Source organism: Neodiprion lecontei, chromosome 4, assembly GCF_021901455.1.
Source record: "Neodiprion lecontei isolate iyNeoLeco1 chromosome 4, iyNeoLeco1.1, whole genome shotgun sequence".
Lineage (NCBI taxonomy): Eukaryota > Metazoa > Arthropoda > Insecta > Hymenoptera > Diprionidae > Neodiprion > Neodiprion lecontei.
In genome coordinates, this window is record NC_060263.1 from 29,913,930 (window position 1) to 29,932,669 (window position 18,740).

At 45.7% G+C, this 18,740-nt stretch overlaps 1 long non-coding RNA gene across 1 annotated transcript in view; it reads left to right on the forward strand.

The window, feature by feature from the left end:
- LOC124293988 overlaps positions 1-18,740 on the forward strand; it is an 87,178-nt gene that overhangs the window by 49,661 nt on the left and 18,777 nt on the right. The window contains exons 2-3 of the long non-coding RNA XR_006903849.1: positions 13,803-13,948; positions 14,125-14,328. This is a non-coding gene — a long non-coding RNA (uncharacterized LOC124293988). The remainder of the gene's footprint in view (positions 1-13,802; positions 13,949-14,124; positions 14,329-18,740) is intronic.

Genomic DNA, 18,740 nt, shown 5'->3' on the forward strand with positions numbered 1-18,740 from the left:
TCCCGCTCTATACCGCGTGTAGTGTGATTTATACGCCGGGATCCGAGTCCTTTGGGCGTGATTTGTTACACGGCACGTAACCGTCCTCGGCGTTTATGCATTAGGATTTTTCGATTCTATTTTCAATATTTCAGGCCCACTTATTAGCCCGGTACCCACTCGCTGCATATTATCTCTGAACGTCGATGGTTACAATCGTGACGCTTCGGCAGGTGGGCGTTTGTATCACCACACCGCGAATCGCCCGCAGTTATATTACAGACCTTCGGGAATATCTCGTCCCGGGGCCCGAGCGCTGACCGATGGATTAATTACCGCGGGTAGACAGTTAACTCATTATACTTTGTAGAATGTACAAAACCGTCTGTATTGGTAATTGCTTTTTTCCACTCTTCGACAAGTGGTCCGTTCCCTCGCCCTCGTCTTCGTCCTCGTCCTCGTCCTCACCCAATTCCCCTTCGTTCCTCCCCCATCTCGTCCTCGGACTCCGGGATTTGTTTCACCACGTTAATACCGCGCGTTGTCCAAACACACGCGGTGCATATACGCAGGCCGTGGGCGCAACACGCAATTGCCACGTTTGCGGAGGAGGAAAACTGCCACGGATACTATTGACACGGCGGAACGTCCTAGCCAAACATCATCTGCGCGCGCTAAAAATCACTGGTACGTACCTGCATGCTACATGCATGCTGGCGTGTATGTTGCTCAGCATAGTACGGTATAACGTGCCCGGAATAAATGGAGACGTGCACCGGCAACTCATCGCCGGCTCGAGCATCCCGGTCAAATATTCGTTCCGTCGAACTCTTGACATCGGCTTCCAGCCATACGAGTCCCCGTTTGTTCTTCACGGTCGATATAACGGTGCGATAATATTTAAGGTCGTATCGCCTCTTCGTCCCGATGACGCGAGGATTGAAATCTGGCAGATTTGCGGGACCGCGAACGAACGACACGGGTGATCGGATTCGGATCGAAGCCGTGAAAATTATGCGCGATGCAGGAGGCGACGAGAGTGGTCGGCGATTAAGAGTCCGCCGCTTCGGCTGCAGCGAGGAAGAGCGATATAAGTCCCAAAGGACGTCGGAGCTGGCGAGTAACGATTCCCGGCTGTCAAGAGCGAGGCGCTTAATTGCTGCTATCCATCACCGGATGCCCCACCGTAGCCGGTGCCTCCGGAACGCCGAGGACAAAGCGCTCGACGCTCGCGGCTGATCCTCGTATCCGCGACGGATGCGTCGCTCCGCGTTTTTTCGAGACAATTTTACTGCGTTTAGGAATTATTTTATCCAACGTTAAATCATTCGATCAGATTAATGATTATTCCTGGAACGATTTCGGGACCCGTCCGCAGTCCTATTGTCTGTCGGTCCCCGGGAATCCGAGGGCCCTCTACGACTTATGGGACATCGCGTCGCGGCCCTTTGTGTCCCTGCAGGAATCGCCCTGCCGCAGTTCGCTTCGATCCTTTATGCGCCTCCGCGATCTCCTTGCCTGCCGCTTGCTGCCTATCTTCCGCACGTTGTACGCGTCCTCGGGGCCAGATCTGGTTTATATTTTATAAATAGCACGCGTAAGAAAGAGCTAAACGCTGCAGGTACCAACCCACACGCGCATATATCCGTCCGAGTCCCCCGCTTTCGATCCCGCTTTGTTGCAACCGTGACGGGGAATTACTTGCTTCACCTACACGTGATATTACTCGGAGTTGCTAGTTCAGGTGTGATAAAATATTCACAACTATTTTATCGGTATTTATTTACCTTACGTGTGGACCGCGTGCGAACGACCATTATAAGGCTTTTAATTGACTGGAGTTCCGCGCAACTCTTGGTGCGAGAAACGTGATTAGTTTTCAACCACGCCTCGGATAACCCAGCACGCGAGAAACGGCTTTCAAGAATATAAGAAAAATCGGATGGGTATAAAAATAAAAGATGAGACGGAGATGAGAGAAATGGGTTAACCGAGGTGTATTTGTGGGATAAGATAGTTTTTACCGCGTTGCTTATACACACCTATGTTTTATCTCACCTGCTCCAACCTCGTAACTGCTTTTCAAGATTGGGTTCCTAATGAAGCGGATAACCTGGCTAGGTACCGATTGACCTTTTCAAATGAATTAACCGATCGCAGGTGAAGCGAAGACTTTCTCACATCCCGATATCCCATCACTTGCGGACCTGCTGGAGGAAGGTGGGAGGAGTGAAATTTGGGACTCATCTCACGTGACGCCGTGCCATGTTTTCTTTACACCACCTCGACGCGGCAAGCGGGCCAGTTTTCCTCCTTCTGACAAGCAGGCTCGCCACCCCGAGTCCATGCAGGCGCCACCGACATACCTGGACATTTTTATGCCCGATATGAAGAAACCTTAAATCTTTACGGTTCATAAACATATCAAACCAACTAACAGGATATACTGTACCCAGCGTCAATGCAGCTCACCTGACTTCCCTCTGCTGCAGCAGCTTGTGCACATTGTACAGAGTTTGACCCGAGAGACAGGAGTTTAGGGGCTATCAGCTGACACTCCGTGCGTTAGAGAATCAATTTTTCAATCTCTTATTATCACAATTGGAGAAATTAATAGGTATTCAGGATACTCCAAGATATAATGCATGTTAAATAACGAGGCATTGGTAGCAGAAACCTCTTAGACTAAGGAAAAATGTGACGATATTTTCATTCGAAGCTTAGGAGCTTCCGCAATCCTTGCGCGAAACAGTGAAGCCGTGCGCCAAAAGGGGCCAGATTTGTTGATTTGCTGGTCTGTTGTATGCATTATTCAACGGTGCGGTTGTTATTAGGCCATACTTCACTACCGATCATTTATGTAGAGAATGTGAAGCACAGCGTTTGGAAAAAAAATCTTGAATTAATGCCGACTCAACCGAGTGAGGATAGTTTTAGTGTATTTGTTACATATAGAGATGGACGGGAATGACAAAACATCCTACGCTGTTTCTGTCCCGACAAAGATTGATGCAAAGATCCTGCAGACAGATCAAGAGTCACGATTTGTAGCAAGAAAAGTTAATATCCAAGTCTGTGTATTTGGAGACCTGCTTGATACCTCATACCTACTATCGACAGTGAAAAAGCGAATCTCATACCTGCGATCGTCGTATCAAGTATTGGTTCTTGGGATTTTCGGACGACCCGCAGCTCTCTTTCCTACGCGACGAACTCAGGCGCAAAAGCAATAGCTAGAAAAATAATTAGAGTAACTGTACAGCGTAGAACTGCATTTCTCGGTACCGAGATATATCACACCGTGTCACGGCTGCAAGTTTTCTTGGTACATTGATTTCGCATAAATGAGCAATTCGTTGATTGAATTCATCTGCAACTTTTGGATTAAATTGGAAGATTCGTATGATTGCGTCCAAATGAAATGTGACGTATCTCATCTTCCTTGCCTCAACTTCCGTTTGCATTGGAACGCTGATTGCTCTCTGCCGCGGCTCAACGTTCAAGCTGGTGATGCGGAGTCACAATTACAAACCTTTTAACTCCACTAATCTCAGCGCGGCAGTTCGATGCGGCGAAGCAAAAATTCTTACACGCATTTCAATGTAAATATGCGGTGACAAGAGCCGCTTCAACACCTGACCGAAAAGTCCTCAACGTTAAAGCTTTGCCTACACATCACCGTCAATTTCCTGCCGATGCCGCGATGCTGCCAGCCGGTGACAGTATAACGCTATCCGTGATGTAAGGCGCAATTTAAAAAAGAATGAAATTTTCGTAAACCGGAGGCAAGGGATCGGATTTCGGAGTGACTATTGATTTTATGTCCCAGCGTGCCGGCTCGCCCCTGAGTAACATGTCCTCTGAAAGGCCTGACTTACGACCGTCTGACACCGGGATACGATTGGCTGCAAGCGGGGCGACGAGGCGTCAGTGTCAACCACTAATTGCCCGTGAGGGCCAGCGAGTCTTGAAGAAGATATAGTTGATGGGTCTCATAAAAGGGCCCACATCCTCTATTATATGGCTGTCTCTGCTTAGGACTCACCTATGTAAAACAGCAGCGGGACTCAGCCAGCTGAAAAGTTTACGAGGCGTCTAACCGCGTCCTTACGCTATACGGCACTGTGCAGCTAGCCAGTAATTCAAAATAGGCCTTTGGACATGCCTCGTATGACAATGTTCGGCCTCATAAAACCTCAGCTATATGTACGCATCGTGCCTGACCGGGGTTTTTAAAAAAATACTGGCTCGTTAAAAAATGAATCGTCCAAATGACAATGAGTACAACCTGCTGGAGATTCCTTTCAGGCTGCACGCTCGGACCCATCCTGCAGTACTTTGTATTCTCAATCGTATACATTTCATGGCTACTATAAGAGGAAATTTACTCCACGGAGTTTTTGTTTACGCGAAGTGGCCTCAATGCGCGGTACTTATTGGCTTCGGCGGTAATAATTGTCAAACATTTCATCTTTATGCGTGGGTGCTAATTGAAAGTGGAAATATGTACTTGTGCTTGGAACACAGGTGCCGCCGGTGTATTCTGACTCGTAGTCATATGTATTTACTTTAGCTGTGACGTGTAACATTCTGCATTCGTGACGGGGAGACTTTAAATTTTTTCATGACTAATTGTTGACATACTAATGAATGCGGTATGGATTCATCTAGCACTGAAATATCGTGGTAGTGAATATCATGTTATCGTTATAAGATTGCGTAATTCAATTGCTATGTTATCGGTTCAAATTTGAGGTGTTGAAAAACATCAGTACAGTTGTCAAGCGTATCATTTAAATAAATTTTTTTATTTATACCATCGCAAAATACGTGCAATGTCTAATTTTTACTAATAATTGAGCTAATCGAAGGGGCAAATAGGAAGTAGGAGCTGTTGATTCGTGGTCCCAAACCTTTTTGAACCCTGTTTATACCTGGGTCAATTATGCAAGCCTATAGGATAGGCAACTATTTTCAGTAACGTATTCGTCTTAACTAAGTGAGTTTTGCAATGTTCAATGTGATGTGACTTTATGTGTACACATACTGCGGGTTTATAGTATGGTGCTCAAGAGAGTTAACATGAGGAAATTTTGTACCTGCGTATCTCTCGGGAGTATTTTTGTTCCAGCAGCTCACAGAGGACCCGTGGAAAAAATGATGGCATCGTTGCTCGGCAAGCAGTTTTTGGCAATTTTTACGCCGAAATTATACGCCGGTATCCGACGATTTTTGTTGACGCTTCACGTTGTCCGAGATCAGATTGATAGTAAATAAAAAATAATAAAAAAAAAAATCAGCCCGAACGCCCTCTCGATCGAACCTCCGTAACGACTACGTCATGAATCTCGAGCAGCGCTATATGTACGAACTTATATTATGCGGTGCAAATTTATGTCCGAGTTTGCCGGGTGTCTAAGTGCATATAAGCGTGCGATAGGCATTATTTATTTGTCACTAAAAGCCGAGTGTCTGCAGTTAAGAGAGAAAGCTTTCGGTTCCGTGGTGGTAGTAACTTGAAAACTTATCCTTTTTCTTGTGTTAGTCTCCGACAACCGATGAGTGGTCGGAAAACTATAGTTTGAAGTACTGTAGAGCTCTCAGTTCCGTTCGTAACACCTCGCCAACTCCACGTGCGAAAATCTCCACCAGTTGACGGGTTCGATATTTCGTTGAAGTTTTCGCCAAATCAACCATGAGCACGAGTATCAATTTTTGACCGTCAGGAAAAATGGATACACGGTGTAATATTTCGTAAGCTCCAAGTGCATCGTGACAAATGAAATATTTTTATCGCAGACTCAGTTACGCGATGCTAAAGTCAAGCCGCATACATAATATGCGCTGGTTATAAATGATCCGTGAAGGATCAACTTTCAGTAGAGTCTGGCGTAGCTGGAGCGTTTCCCTTCAACCTGGACCGTCTGTCTCATGACATATATGTAATATACATATATATAAATTCATGAGAAAATTTTCAAAACATCTCGCGTTGCACGGTTCCATTAGCATCGACACGTCTGCATGATGAAGTAGACGAAAGCTCTGACAAAATTTTCGCGACAAGTTCTGGCTGGCTGGACCTCATCCTCCGGCTGTGCATCGAGCCGATTTACTTGTTATTTCAGATACTGTCGCGTGCCTGTCGCGTATCAATAAAACCTCGCCCGCATGAATGAGCGAATGACGCGCACGTGAATCGCCTTTGGATTGAGTCCAGCGTGGTTCGACCGACTTAAGGTGAGCCGACGACACGCCGTGCCGGCTCTTTGGTACATTTCACTAGAGATTCGGTAGGGGACCTCGTTAAACGGTAGCACCGGACCCGTGTACCAACTTGCGTATGACACACACCCAAACATGGATTCCAGCCGTCCTCTCCCGTGTAGAACACGGAGACCGTAGCGGCGGCAGCGACGACGGTTGCGCAAAAAAAAAAAAAGAAACGTCGCCTGACGTGGGTTAATTATTGCGGTTGAATCAGCTGTCGATAAAGCCGATCGCAATCTGGTAATTTACGAACGGCGTGAGCCAGATCAGCGACCCCCCTTTCAGACATCGCGAAGCGTTCACCGTAGGAACGTTTATTCAGTTTCCCTCCTCGCGGTTCCCGCTTGGCTCACCTTGCCTCGTCTTATCTCACCTCGTCTCTCGCTCCTCGCCCTGTTCGATCCCTCCAACATTCCGGACCTTCACCGATGCCCGCGGAAGCACAGAAGCTGGCGGGGGAAGAGCGTAATTGGCGTTTAATTGAAGCTGGATGCTAATGAACAAAGCATTCGAATGGGAGATGGAAGTCTATCCGCCGAGTCGCAAGTTCGCCCGGTGCGTACAGCCATTATATTGCCAATTTTGGTAATTACTTCGATGGCCGGGAGGAGAATGAACGCGTCGAGAAATCGTTTGACTCTGTTTTTCGGTATCTAGCTGCCGGAGCTGTTGCCAACCGGTCGTGATCCGAGAGGATGCGGCTGTAACGAGGCAGGAAATTGGAGCGATATTAAAAATGGTGAGCAGTAATGACCTAGGTTAATGGCTTCCATACGAGATGATAGGGAACCGCGTTTTGAGTCTAAGCTCAAGCCGTCGCGCCATGTGGTTCGGATAAATATTATATCAAGCCACGTTACGTACGATCCGCGAAACGTATCTGCTACTTGTTGAACCAGCTCTGGCTCGAGTCATCTTTTGAATCAGTGCCTCTTTAATGGGGATATACCGCCCGCTTATGAGCCCGGCTTGTTCGCAACCGAGTATACCTGTGTACATGTGCGCATATAACGGTTAATGTTACTTTATGACGCGTACATAATACACCGAGTCGACACCCTTTCCCTTCTCGTCATCGTTTAAATAGATGAAGCTGTGGTGGGAAATAACGAGCCTGATATAACTTGGCACCCTGGCCATACCGCCGCCGCGGAATTAATCCCCCATGGGAAATCTCTGTATTAATTCGCAAAACTCCGTTCTTCCTCCTTACAGCTTCCTTCTATAGTCTTCTCTCGGACCTGAAAGGTAGCGTGGATATTTGACTCCGTAATTTCATCCACATGTTTCGAATACACCGTCCAGTGGTCGGCATGCAGGCGGCTGATGAACCGGGAACAAGAGATCGAATGAACAGTTTTGACCTACAGTATTATCCCTGATTGGATGGCTTGAGGCTGTTTATCGTTCGAAGAGAGATTGCGAAAATTAGAGGTTGTAAAATGAAAAAATGCTCATTTTTTTTAAAGCAACGACTGTAAAGCCGCACATCGTGTGCCGAAGGTTTACTGGGTGGCTGACTGTTTGTACGGATGCTGCACGCTGCAGTTTGAGTGATTTCGAGCAGAGTATATCGCGTGTCCTAATGGCATAGCGACGTTTGCGTCCTTATACGACCTTCTACCACGCGTAAAGGTAAAATGGTACGTTGTGGGTTTTCGTTTGTATTTACGCGAAAAGCATTAGAATACGTTCAAGAGCGTTGAAATAGGAAAACGGAGGAATTAACGGTAAAAGGTTGCAAGTACTGTTGGTTATGCCCTTTCATTACGAACTTTATGAGAAATAATCACATCCACTAATGGTGTAAGGTCGCAGTAGCCCGCATACGACCTTATACCACGTCTAATGGTAGAAGGGCAGATACGTAAATTTTTTTCTTTCACAAGAATAAAATTTTCAACCAATGGTGGAAGTTTTTAACTACCAGTTGTTACGCCTTTGTACTGTTACATGTGATCCAATTTTTCGAGAAAACAAGAAATAATTTCAATTCTTCCCGGAGTCGAGAAATCTTTATATTTCGAAAGATTTTACGTCGTTCACGAGATAAATAAAAATAATAATAAAAATGTATTTTGGTGCTGAAGGAGCGTATCCAACAGACATAAATCCTTTTACCTTGATTTAATTCCTCGGATAATCTTAATCTAGATATGCGTTTTGAGTGCTTTTGTAGCGAATGACGGTAAAAAAAAATTATACGTCGCATTATATCCAAATTCGCCTTTTCAACCAACAGTTCCTTACACCATCAGGCACGCGACATGTATATGCATTTACCCACTCATACTATTTCCGGTTTCCGTTATCCACGTGGGAACGCATGCGCCTACAAGGACCTGGAGCCATCGAGGTCCTGGTGGAGCCCATTTATGTTCAGCTAGTGGGTAATTCAGGTCCGACGCTTCTTGTTTGTCACCAATTTCACGGCATTGAATTCCTGATGATACCGGGGAGGTGAATTTGCGTGGGCGTTAGCGACGATCGATGGGAGGAAAATTGCGCCAGTTTTGGAATTATCTTACTGTCAGAGCGATCTGTAATCAATGCTGAGAGTGAAAATAGAAGCAGCTATAGATCAGCCATAAGGCCTGAGGATCAATTTTCAACATATAAAAATACAAATGAGAAAAGTTTTACGTCGAAATCCAGTGTGGCGGAATCAGTGCTGATGGCATTTATTCGTGTATTTCTCTTCTTCTCAGTTTTTTTTCTTTTATTCTCGAAAAGAAGAGCCAAAGAAAGAGAAACGTGCAAGAAAAAAAAAAATTTTTTTTAGCGAAACATTTTACGATCTCTTTTCTCCCGGGGAAAACTTTATATCCCTAATTCTGTTTGGAAGTAAAGACGTTACAAAGAGATAAAAGTGTTCCCTGTTTCATAAAACCAGAAACAAAGTGATCCGTTACGACTTTGGAACATTCCACGAGTGGTTCTCGCCTAAATTCCGAACATCTCGAGCTTTTAATTCCTCGTGAAAGTAAGCCGGAGACTCTTTACATTTCTCGTGCCGCCTTGAGCGGTACATTAAGCAGCCGATACGCGGCTATATAATGGTTCACATTATTTCCGACATTGGCGGAAAATTACTCTATGTCTTTTTTCGCGCCGGATTGCGTGTCTCTCACTGTCAGCGATGAAAGGACACACATACATTCACGTGAGGGTAAAATCTAGATCACGACGTTCGTGGAAAAGTGAAAGACACGGTATTTCAGCTGCAGGCAATAGCAATTCAGCATCGCCAACCTCGGCGAAAGTCGTAGAACAACGTAACTTGCGTGTGAGTCGAATGACTTCCGCAGTCTCGTTATGAACGAAAATTTCGTGGATAATTACATTATTGTGTCGTTTTAAAGCCGTTCGATTGGTAGCGCAGCGGGGTCCTCAGGCATGCTACGCGCCATAAATTCTTAATGGGATGGAATCTGCAACCCGGGTCTAGGTCAGTCCGAAGGAAATTGCACTGAAAAAAGGCCAGGAGAGATGAAAATATCAGGTTTATACCAGCAGTCGCCAAGAAGTAATCTGCGTTAAACTGCATCCGAGCTCGTAAATCGTTGGAGCTCGGATAACTCATTAAACCCTTGACCCTTTCCTATTGGATTTCTTGCGTCCGACAAACGCCATTAAAATTAAAACCTTCGAATCGATATTTATAAGTAGTACAGCTACTGCCGAAACGTCGACGTTGCGGAGTCTTCGTTCGCAAAAAATTCACGATCCTACAACACGGGAGAGAAAACAGCCTTCCAGCTACCATGGATTGTAAACTTGTTGCGCCTCGAGTAGGTATTTCGTGTGAGTTGTATAATATGCGCAGCTGCAGGCAGGCGGGAAGGCGGGCAGGTAGGCACACAGCGTGGTTCTGAATTTATCTTGGCCGATCCTTTCATCTGGGACAGCCATAATTCCATGTGGTTCTAGCTTATTACAAGTCATACGCGACCCGGCGATGCCTTGCGCACATCGCGTGGTATGCGTGCATACCTCTGCAGGTACACTCGTGTATTCGTGCACAGCGCCGCGTTTGCGCTCTCTCACAATACACTTATAATATGCCTGTCCGTACTCAAACGTGTATTTAGATACGTAAGTACCGGGGGAACGGTGGGCGCACGGTGCTTCAACCGCGAGTGAAACTCACGGGGGACTGACGGGTTCTGGGACCGGAGTCTGGTGTCACGGTCGAGACAAACGTGGTCGCCTCGAGCTGGCTCTTGTCGTAACGTTGAGATTTGGCGGCCTTTCGGACGCGGACTGAACCGTTCTCTGCGGTGAAATCTAGCTGACGGGTGGTGACGGGTCATGGTCGGGTCACGGACAGGTTCCCGCCGCGGAAACTCCCCTGCTTCGTAATTTCTTACAGTTTTACCAACTCAGCAACGAGGCCCTCTTTTAAAGAGTTACCAAAAACTTTGCACAACCATCATCCCCGAAAAGTTTCTAAAATTCTTTTCTTCTCTCCCTCAAGTTTCTACTGTCAGAAAAGTTTCTGTATATTTCCCTGAACACTCTGCGAGAGTTATATCAAATGGTCTAATCAATGAGGACAAGGCTGGAGGTCGCCGAGGAAATGGAAGCCGGCGAGGCGTGTTAGGTGCGTGTGAAATGCAGACCATGTGTTCAGTTTCCGCTGAATTCGCTGAAATTTTCACGGAGTATAACGTTTCATCCATGGCGGCATCTGTTGGCCAATCTGTCAGTTTTGGAACCGTCCTTTCTACTGATTGAAATTACTCGTGATTAAGCTTGTTTGGCATTTGACAATCGGTCAGCGAAGTCCTCGATGTGTAACGCCGGAGGAAATCAATCGGACAGTTAAAGTTGGGTTCAGTTGCTCGGTATTATTTATTACCTATCATTAGATATACCGGTGTTCGGGTTGGTTTTCGGGGTTACCGTTGATGGATACCAATAAAGTATATGCATGAATTAGTAATTTGGTAAAGTATCAGCTAATTAATTGAGCCATTTCATTTGTTGGGTAGAATTCTTGAGCTCGTTTTTTCACTCGGCTATTATCGTATCCTAATCGAAGCGAGGGTGGCACGCAACGCGTCGAGGGTCACAACCACCTCTGCACCGGTTGACGGTAGAAAAATATTCGACGTGTAATAATGGCCTCTACAGGTATTTGGTAATTACGAGTCTCGCCGTGACAACAGCGGTGTCACCGCGTGGCTAGACGTGTTTTTGTCAACGGCATTCCACCAGGAGTCCGGCCATCCCGGCTCCGTAGCGTTAGGAAATATATCGTCCGGCCAAAGCCAGAAGTCAGGATTGCCAGTCCTCGGCAAAGAAGACTGCCTTGGGCCTTGCGTGATGCGACGGTATTAGACAGGCCGTCCCGGCTCTTCGTTTCGTTTTTCCTCATTTCTTAGGGTAAGCCCACACCGGAAAGACTCTTCTCCACGCTCGGAGAAAAGGAGAAAAGCTTCTTCGATTCAACCGACACTTTTTCCACTTATCGGCGGAGTGAATTATTTCGCAACCGCGTTATGGGTAACTTGTAAACACTTTCCCGGTTCAATCAATATCTTTTTTTGGTTTGTTGGCTTTATCGAAAAAAGTTAACCTCTTGAACGATTTTTTTTCGAGACTATCAAACTTTTACTCGGAGTGTATATCGCCAGGTGGTGTTGAATGAAAACGATCTACGTTGAAATCCCGGAGAATTGTGAATTTATTTAAAAGTTTGGTCGTTAACTCTGCATGCGGTGCGACTCTTTGGTCGGACTCGCAGGGGTATTCAGCCGCGCAGGTGGGTGCCGATTTGGCGGTCCGAACCTGCGTACCGACACGCAAGGATCGTCCGGCTCTGGTAAGTGGAACTGCTGAAACTAGGGCTTCGGATTATATACAATCTTTTGTCCGAAGAATCTTTGAGTCGCCTTGAAATGTCGAAATTTTTTGACTTTCCCTGCATCACAACGCCGTTTCCATAACTCGAGGGTGGGTTCGAGAGGGAAACTTTCCGTTACTTTCACCTATGTTCAGAACTATTACAATAACGGTGAATTAATCAGAGACGGATCCTGTGAGTGGAATAAGGTAATTGGAATGATAAAATATGAGAGGCCTTCGAAGTTTGGATCGAAAATCCACACTGACGCACAAAAGAAGTTATATATGCCATCGAGGGTTTGGTAAGTGGTTTCCTATTCATTAGGCAACTGGTTTCTCTAGCTCAAAAAAGTCCTCGTCAATAATGCAATAAAATTTCATTTGGGATGATCGAAAACCTTTGTTCCGTGTCCTTGTTCGCGATGCCATTAAGGTATAATTTTAGTAAGTGCATCGCGGACGAGACCTTCGTAGGTTCTAGTTTCGTCCGTGTCAGTATATATCGGAGTATTGACAACTCAAGCGAACGACGCCGATCTTACGAACGACCGGCACGGCACGGTGGGCGATGAGACGAGTAATAACGATGATAATGGCCTCTGCAGCACTCTATCTACGGCTTCTTTTGTCCTCAAAGATGCATTTTACGTGCTAGGCGTATGGGCATACCTGCAGCAGCCGCATATACGCGTGAGGCACGAGTCACATATTCCTTCATGCAACCGACGCGACGTGAAGGAATTACAGAGCAGAGTGTAGACACGTAGGCACGTACCGCGACAGATCCCATTCTCCTATATCTCTTATTTACAAACGTATTGTCTCAATTCCATAACAAGTCGGGATGCAAGACTTAAGAACAATCGGCAAGGCCGTTTGCACATTCAATTCTTGAGTTGCATTTTCGTCTTCCTCGCTTCGTTTTTGGATACCGGTTGTGGAATAAAGAAAACGGTGCGTGCAGATATGCATGCACGTAACCACGTACGCGGAAAATGAATCACAAATTGAAAAAAAAATGGAGTCGAAGATAACATCAGCAGAGAAGAATCATTGATCAATCATCATCGTGTGCTGCTTAAACCTGTTGCCGTGGCTTGTCAGGAATCGCTTAAGTTACCGAAAGAATTTTTCCCGTTATAAATTGTGACCACGGAAGATGTTTCTTTGTCTGGCTATAGTTTCGCGGCTGATGAAAAATTGAAAAATTTGCCACTGAAGCGATAATAGACGATTTTAATTGGATTCTCGGAGAAACAAATCGGCTGACTTGGCTACCTTCTCAAGCCGCACGCAAAGTCGCGCGATCCCATTCGACATGGATAATAATTCATTTTTACTTTTATCGTTGCGTCACGTGGATAAATCAAACATCTCCACCTGACTTTACGAAGCTCAGGAGCGGGTGGGGCCGCCCAAAAGAAGGGAGTTGGGTCAGGGAGACCCACCGTGGCGCAGGAGGCCAATGAATTCGATTATTTTCGATTTGATTTACGATATTGGAGGGTTTCTCAATGAATCGTTAACGATATTGTCATTACGCTTCAGGCACGTTCGAGGTGTGTTCGAATCTGATATTCTCTGCCTCTGCAGATCGTGAATACGTGTAGCCATTTCAAACACTCAACTTTGATATTACGCTACTTGCACGTCACGCCTGTTTTTAGCGGGTCTAATTGCTAAAAGACTTTCTTATTTTACAGAGTTTTCATCGTTGGTAAACTAAATGGTCTGCAACATTTGAAGAACTCAATTTTTCGATAATTTTCCTGCATCGGAAGCTTCATCGCCGTCGAACACGTTTCCAAACAAACCAACCCACAGACATTTAATTGCAGTTGGTAAATCGGTAAGTGGAAATCGAGGTGAGAAAAAAAGCAAAATTAGAAATTATAATTGATTAATTCTACTCGTATTCACTCTATTTTATCGGTCACTTGTGTCATTCGCGAAATTACGGGTATAGAATAATTGACCTCGATACAGATTAGATCAGAGTTTGTTTTTGTGCTTTGGATGGAACAGATTGGTATTTGGTGGCAAATTAATATGAAACCGGGACACGTTCCTCTCTACATTTACGCCTCCCTGACTACCGGGGGTTGATGCCCAGGTAATTTAATATCCGGTCCAGTGGAGCGTCACCTGTTAGTTACCTGATTCCACCTGAAAATAGCATCGTCGATCCTCTGGATTCACTCGGCTGTTCCACACATCTGTGTCGCTATGGTGAGTCCTACAATGACAAAAGAGCAATTTCATGTGTTCGAGAAAGAATATTGACCAATGAACTGCGAGGTCGCAATAGGGAAGAATTTGGATGATTTTAGTTGAAAATTGGCTTATTGAATAATACTATGGAATCGCTGCAGATTCTGAATTCAATATCGAATATTATGGAGTTCAGAATCGGAGATCTACGTAAATTTGTGTTATGAGAAAGCTTCTACATTTTTGGTTTTCAGTAGGAGGAGAAAAATGTAAACTTCTGAAAGCCTATCCAGATGAAAGTTTAGTACGTAAATATAGTCGGGAGCTGTTTTGTGCGAGGATTACTGCGAAGCCTGTTAAAATACTCAAATAAATGAAACTGTACGATGCACAGTGAGCTAAGCCAGTCGAAATATTGTACAAATCGAAAGTGATTCGAATAATGAAACAAAACTATCGGCTGATACGAAAAATCAAGGTAAATGTCGGAGCGGATACCAAACCAGAAATCTGAGAAATACGAGAAATGAATTAAATAAAATTTATTCATCTATATTTCTATGATGTAAAAAATTTAAGCTATGGCTTCTCGAGACACTTTCATTAAGAAAGAAAAAAAAAAAAAACGCTTTCAAATCTTGTCCGCGGTATCATCGAACTATCACCAGTCCGTACTCTCATTACAGAATTATGCGATAACTCAAAAGAACATCTAAAGATTTTTAGGCGTTTGATCTGAATTTGATTAGAAACTGCGAAAAGTTCGTCAAAGTGGGGCGTAAGAAGCGTCGGGCGAAATAATTAAACGACAAGTAGGTACCTCACCGTTTCCCAAGAGAATGATAAAGCGAGTACCGACCTTTGGGTTGCTTTTTGTACCTGAATGAATCCTCCGGCACGATTCAAAGGCGAAATCAGGGACGAAGAAGTTTAAGAGAGACAGTATGTACTGTTCTCTCATTATACTCGCATACTCAAGCAGCCATAGAGGTATGGCGGTGGAAAATTGTTCCTCTATGTCAGAATCATGAATTTTAAGGTTTCGCGGAGTGCAAACCTCGCCGATATTACGTACATCCTCACATGCACGGGCATAACTGATGGTATAGACGTATTCAGAGCATGCCCAATAAAAAATGGGCCTCATAACTTATTCGTATGCCGTTGGAAAATTGCAATTTTCCCAGCTGATTGTGAGCATGTACATCATCGTTATACCTACCCGCGTCTCGGCTGCAATACACCTATCATCGTCAGTGATAGATGGACGGAACATGGAGGGCCCCCGGCCAAGGAAATTATCGAATTCTTTGAAAACTTGCCCACTTATGTCTTCCGATTCGGCGCCTGGCGCAGCTTCGGTACTTTTCGCCCCCGTTGATGAATGCGGCTTCTGGCGCTATTATTTTTCGATTCCGAATTCCGATCGCTGATTCCACACGCCTCAAATCGTAATCTCAAATTTTATACCACCGCAGTATCCGACATCTGGGAGTAGCATTTCTTTTTTCTTTCATACTTCGCTTCACCTGATTTTTTCCTCTTTATCTGTTATATACGAGAAAAAAATAAAAATAAAAATCGTGGAAAAGGCTATGTCAGATTTAGAGGAAGACGGACCAAATAGCGCCAGAGACCAGCCGTGGTTATGAATGCACGCAGAAGGGCGGACACGCCGGATCGTCACGTCCCGGGATTATAGAAAAAAGCTTTTAGGATAAGCCACCCGACCGTCCGTCCGTTCGTACGTCGGCCGTTCGTCCGTTCATCCGTCTATTCGTCTGAAGTGTGTTCCTATACACACTTCCCTTTGTGGCGCCGGACGGATTCGGAAATTCTAGACTATATAACCTCGTTAGCCAGAAGTTATAACGTGGGTATACCTGAGATGTAAGGCGTTCGTTGGTAGAAGCCAAACTGAACCAGATATACGTCTCGCGCATATCGTGACTTCGAGTGGTGCTTCACTATTTGCAAGGTACGAAAATTCGTCGATCGAATCAATTGTTTAATTGAAATTTATCAAGTAAACTATTCACAGCTTTCGGCTGCGCAACTTTAAAAAGTGTCACATTGCAAGCTTTGAAATACTTACAATTTTATTAAATTTAAATAAGAAGTATAGGAGTGAATATCATTATCAATTACACAATCAAACAAAACTGCAAATAAGTTCTTGTGTTCATACTTGTGACCTGAAAATTATTTACTTCAGTCGAATTTTCAACCAGCGAAAAAATGCGACCGTTTCAGCAAAAACAGAAATTTCGTATCCGGACTCGATCATGTTCTCCGGGTGAACGTGTTGAATGTTCAGGACTTTTTCCACACGTGCTGAGTGGGTTTTTATACCGTCTAAAAATAATTCACATACTTTTTTGTGAACTTCTCACAGTACTTGGAAAATTCCTTACTTTTCATAAAATGGTAGACGGCAGAGGGGCGTCTCGTTAAATTAGTTAAAAGATATTCAGAAAATTGCGAAATGATAGCGGGGCGTAAAGCGTCGAAAGAGAAGCTGGTGAAAAAGAGCTGGCATATCCATTAAGGAAAGAAAAGTAATTTCTTTGGCGGCGGTAAGGCAAGCAATCGCAGTATTGGATGTGAGATAAGGTGCAGCAGGCTGCTCTTCGGTGGGGTAAAATTAGTTTCTCCCCTCGGTTCCGAGGCCTTTTTCAATTTGAAATTTAGCTTTTTGTCACGTGACTCGGGAGAGTAAGGGGTAATCGCAGTATTTCAAGACCGCGTGATCGCGTCGACGGGGTTCCAGGATTCTCGGTCGGCGTCGCAGGTCTGCGCGTCGAGGAGGACATACCTAAAGAGAAGAACCTCGAGATGGTCGAAAGAGGAGCGGAGGCTCGAGAGTTGGCAACGGCTACCTGAAACGCGGCCGCGTTTGTGTGACAGTGACACATATCGGCTGTAGCGTCAGACAATGCATCCTTCTTGGACACCTTAATTACGCGGCGGCAGCGGCGGCGGCTTCTTTCCTTCTTTCCTCTCTAAGGACCCCGCACGTTTTGCCTGCCCTCCTTCGAGACGATGGACGCACGGCTGACTGCGTCGGCTGCTCACCGGACATCAGCCAACTCACCGGCCGAGTTTGGAATGCCTGGCAGAGAATGCGAGTTAAATTCGCAGGTGCCGGTCGGATGGGAACTTAACCGATACCGCCGCCGGCCTGTTCTTTAGAAATTTCTGCACTTTATACAGCGCCAAAATCCCCGCAGATCAGAAATTTTGCATACCTATAACAGGATCGATTGTTTCCGACGTCGTATAATGGGGTAACAGTAGGCCGTTTCTCCCAGCATTAGCGGGGCCGATGTGAATAACAGCTCGGTGGAGAACGCCGCGGGAGGTCCCGTTTGTTATCGTTTAGCCTGTTTCGCTTCGACTAATAGTTTTCACTTTTTCATAATTACTGGTAAACAGACTTAAGTGGAGAGTTATCGACCGACCGGGTTCGGGGTGTCCACGCGAACAACGTTAAGGTTTTGACACCTCGAGAGAAGGCATACCGCAGACACCGCGATCGTCACCCCGATGACCATGAGCTAGGGGAAGAATCTACTTCAAGGCCACGACATGTGCGGTGTAAAATTAAGAACAGTTGCACGGGGACAGTCGAAGACGTGTCTCGGAGGTTCGAAGCTGCGCGTTGTGCGGGAACAAGCAAGGAGCGTAGGGACACCCTGCTAGATTCCTCTACATACTATAGCTATGTCACGTGCAGCGCGGCAATGCGAGGGACTTCTTATTCTCAACGCGGCGAAAGCCAGCTGGAGTATAGAGGGTAAACTTTATAAAGAATATCGGATCAAACACGGGCATTAAATCACCCCTGAGGACGACGGAGGACGACGGAGGACGACGGGAGGACACGGGACGTGTGCGGCATCGCCGAGTCCTCCGTTACTATTTGTCATCCAGCCGTGCTGCAACTGGCCTAACTCGATCTCGCTCCAAACTAGCCTAACTAGTAGCTTTCGGCTTTTGGTAATCGAACCTGCCCGGGTCCTTCGAAGTTCGTCTCCACGTCGTACGTCGAGTCGTGTTGGATGCAGGGGTGCGCGCGTGACTATCCCCGAGGTAACCCCGCCGCCTGAACTCGGAGCCGAGGTTTTCAACCCCTGACCGATTCCGGGATACGGAGGATGACGTCACACGCGATACACAATTGCTCGTTACGTCAATGCCCTGCGAGGCCTCGGCTTACTCAATGCGCGATTGACGCGTCGCTCAGGGACTGGAAACTCCACTCTCCGTTGCGGATGATTGTGGTTTGTTAGGAACGGTCAACTTGTAATTCTTACAATTGACCGACATTATCGCGTAACGTAACAACACCCTGCCAACGAACTGGCGAACTTACCGCTTGTCAGTCGATCGTGTCCCGGCAACTGTCAGGCGGCTTCACAATCTGCTAA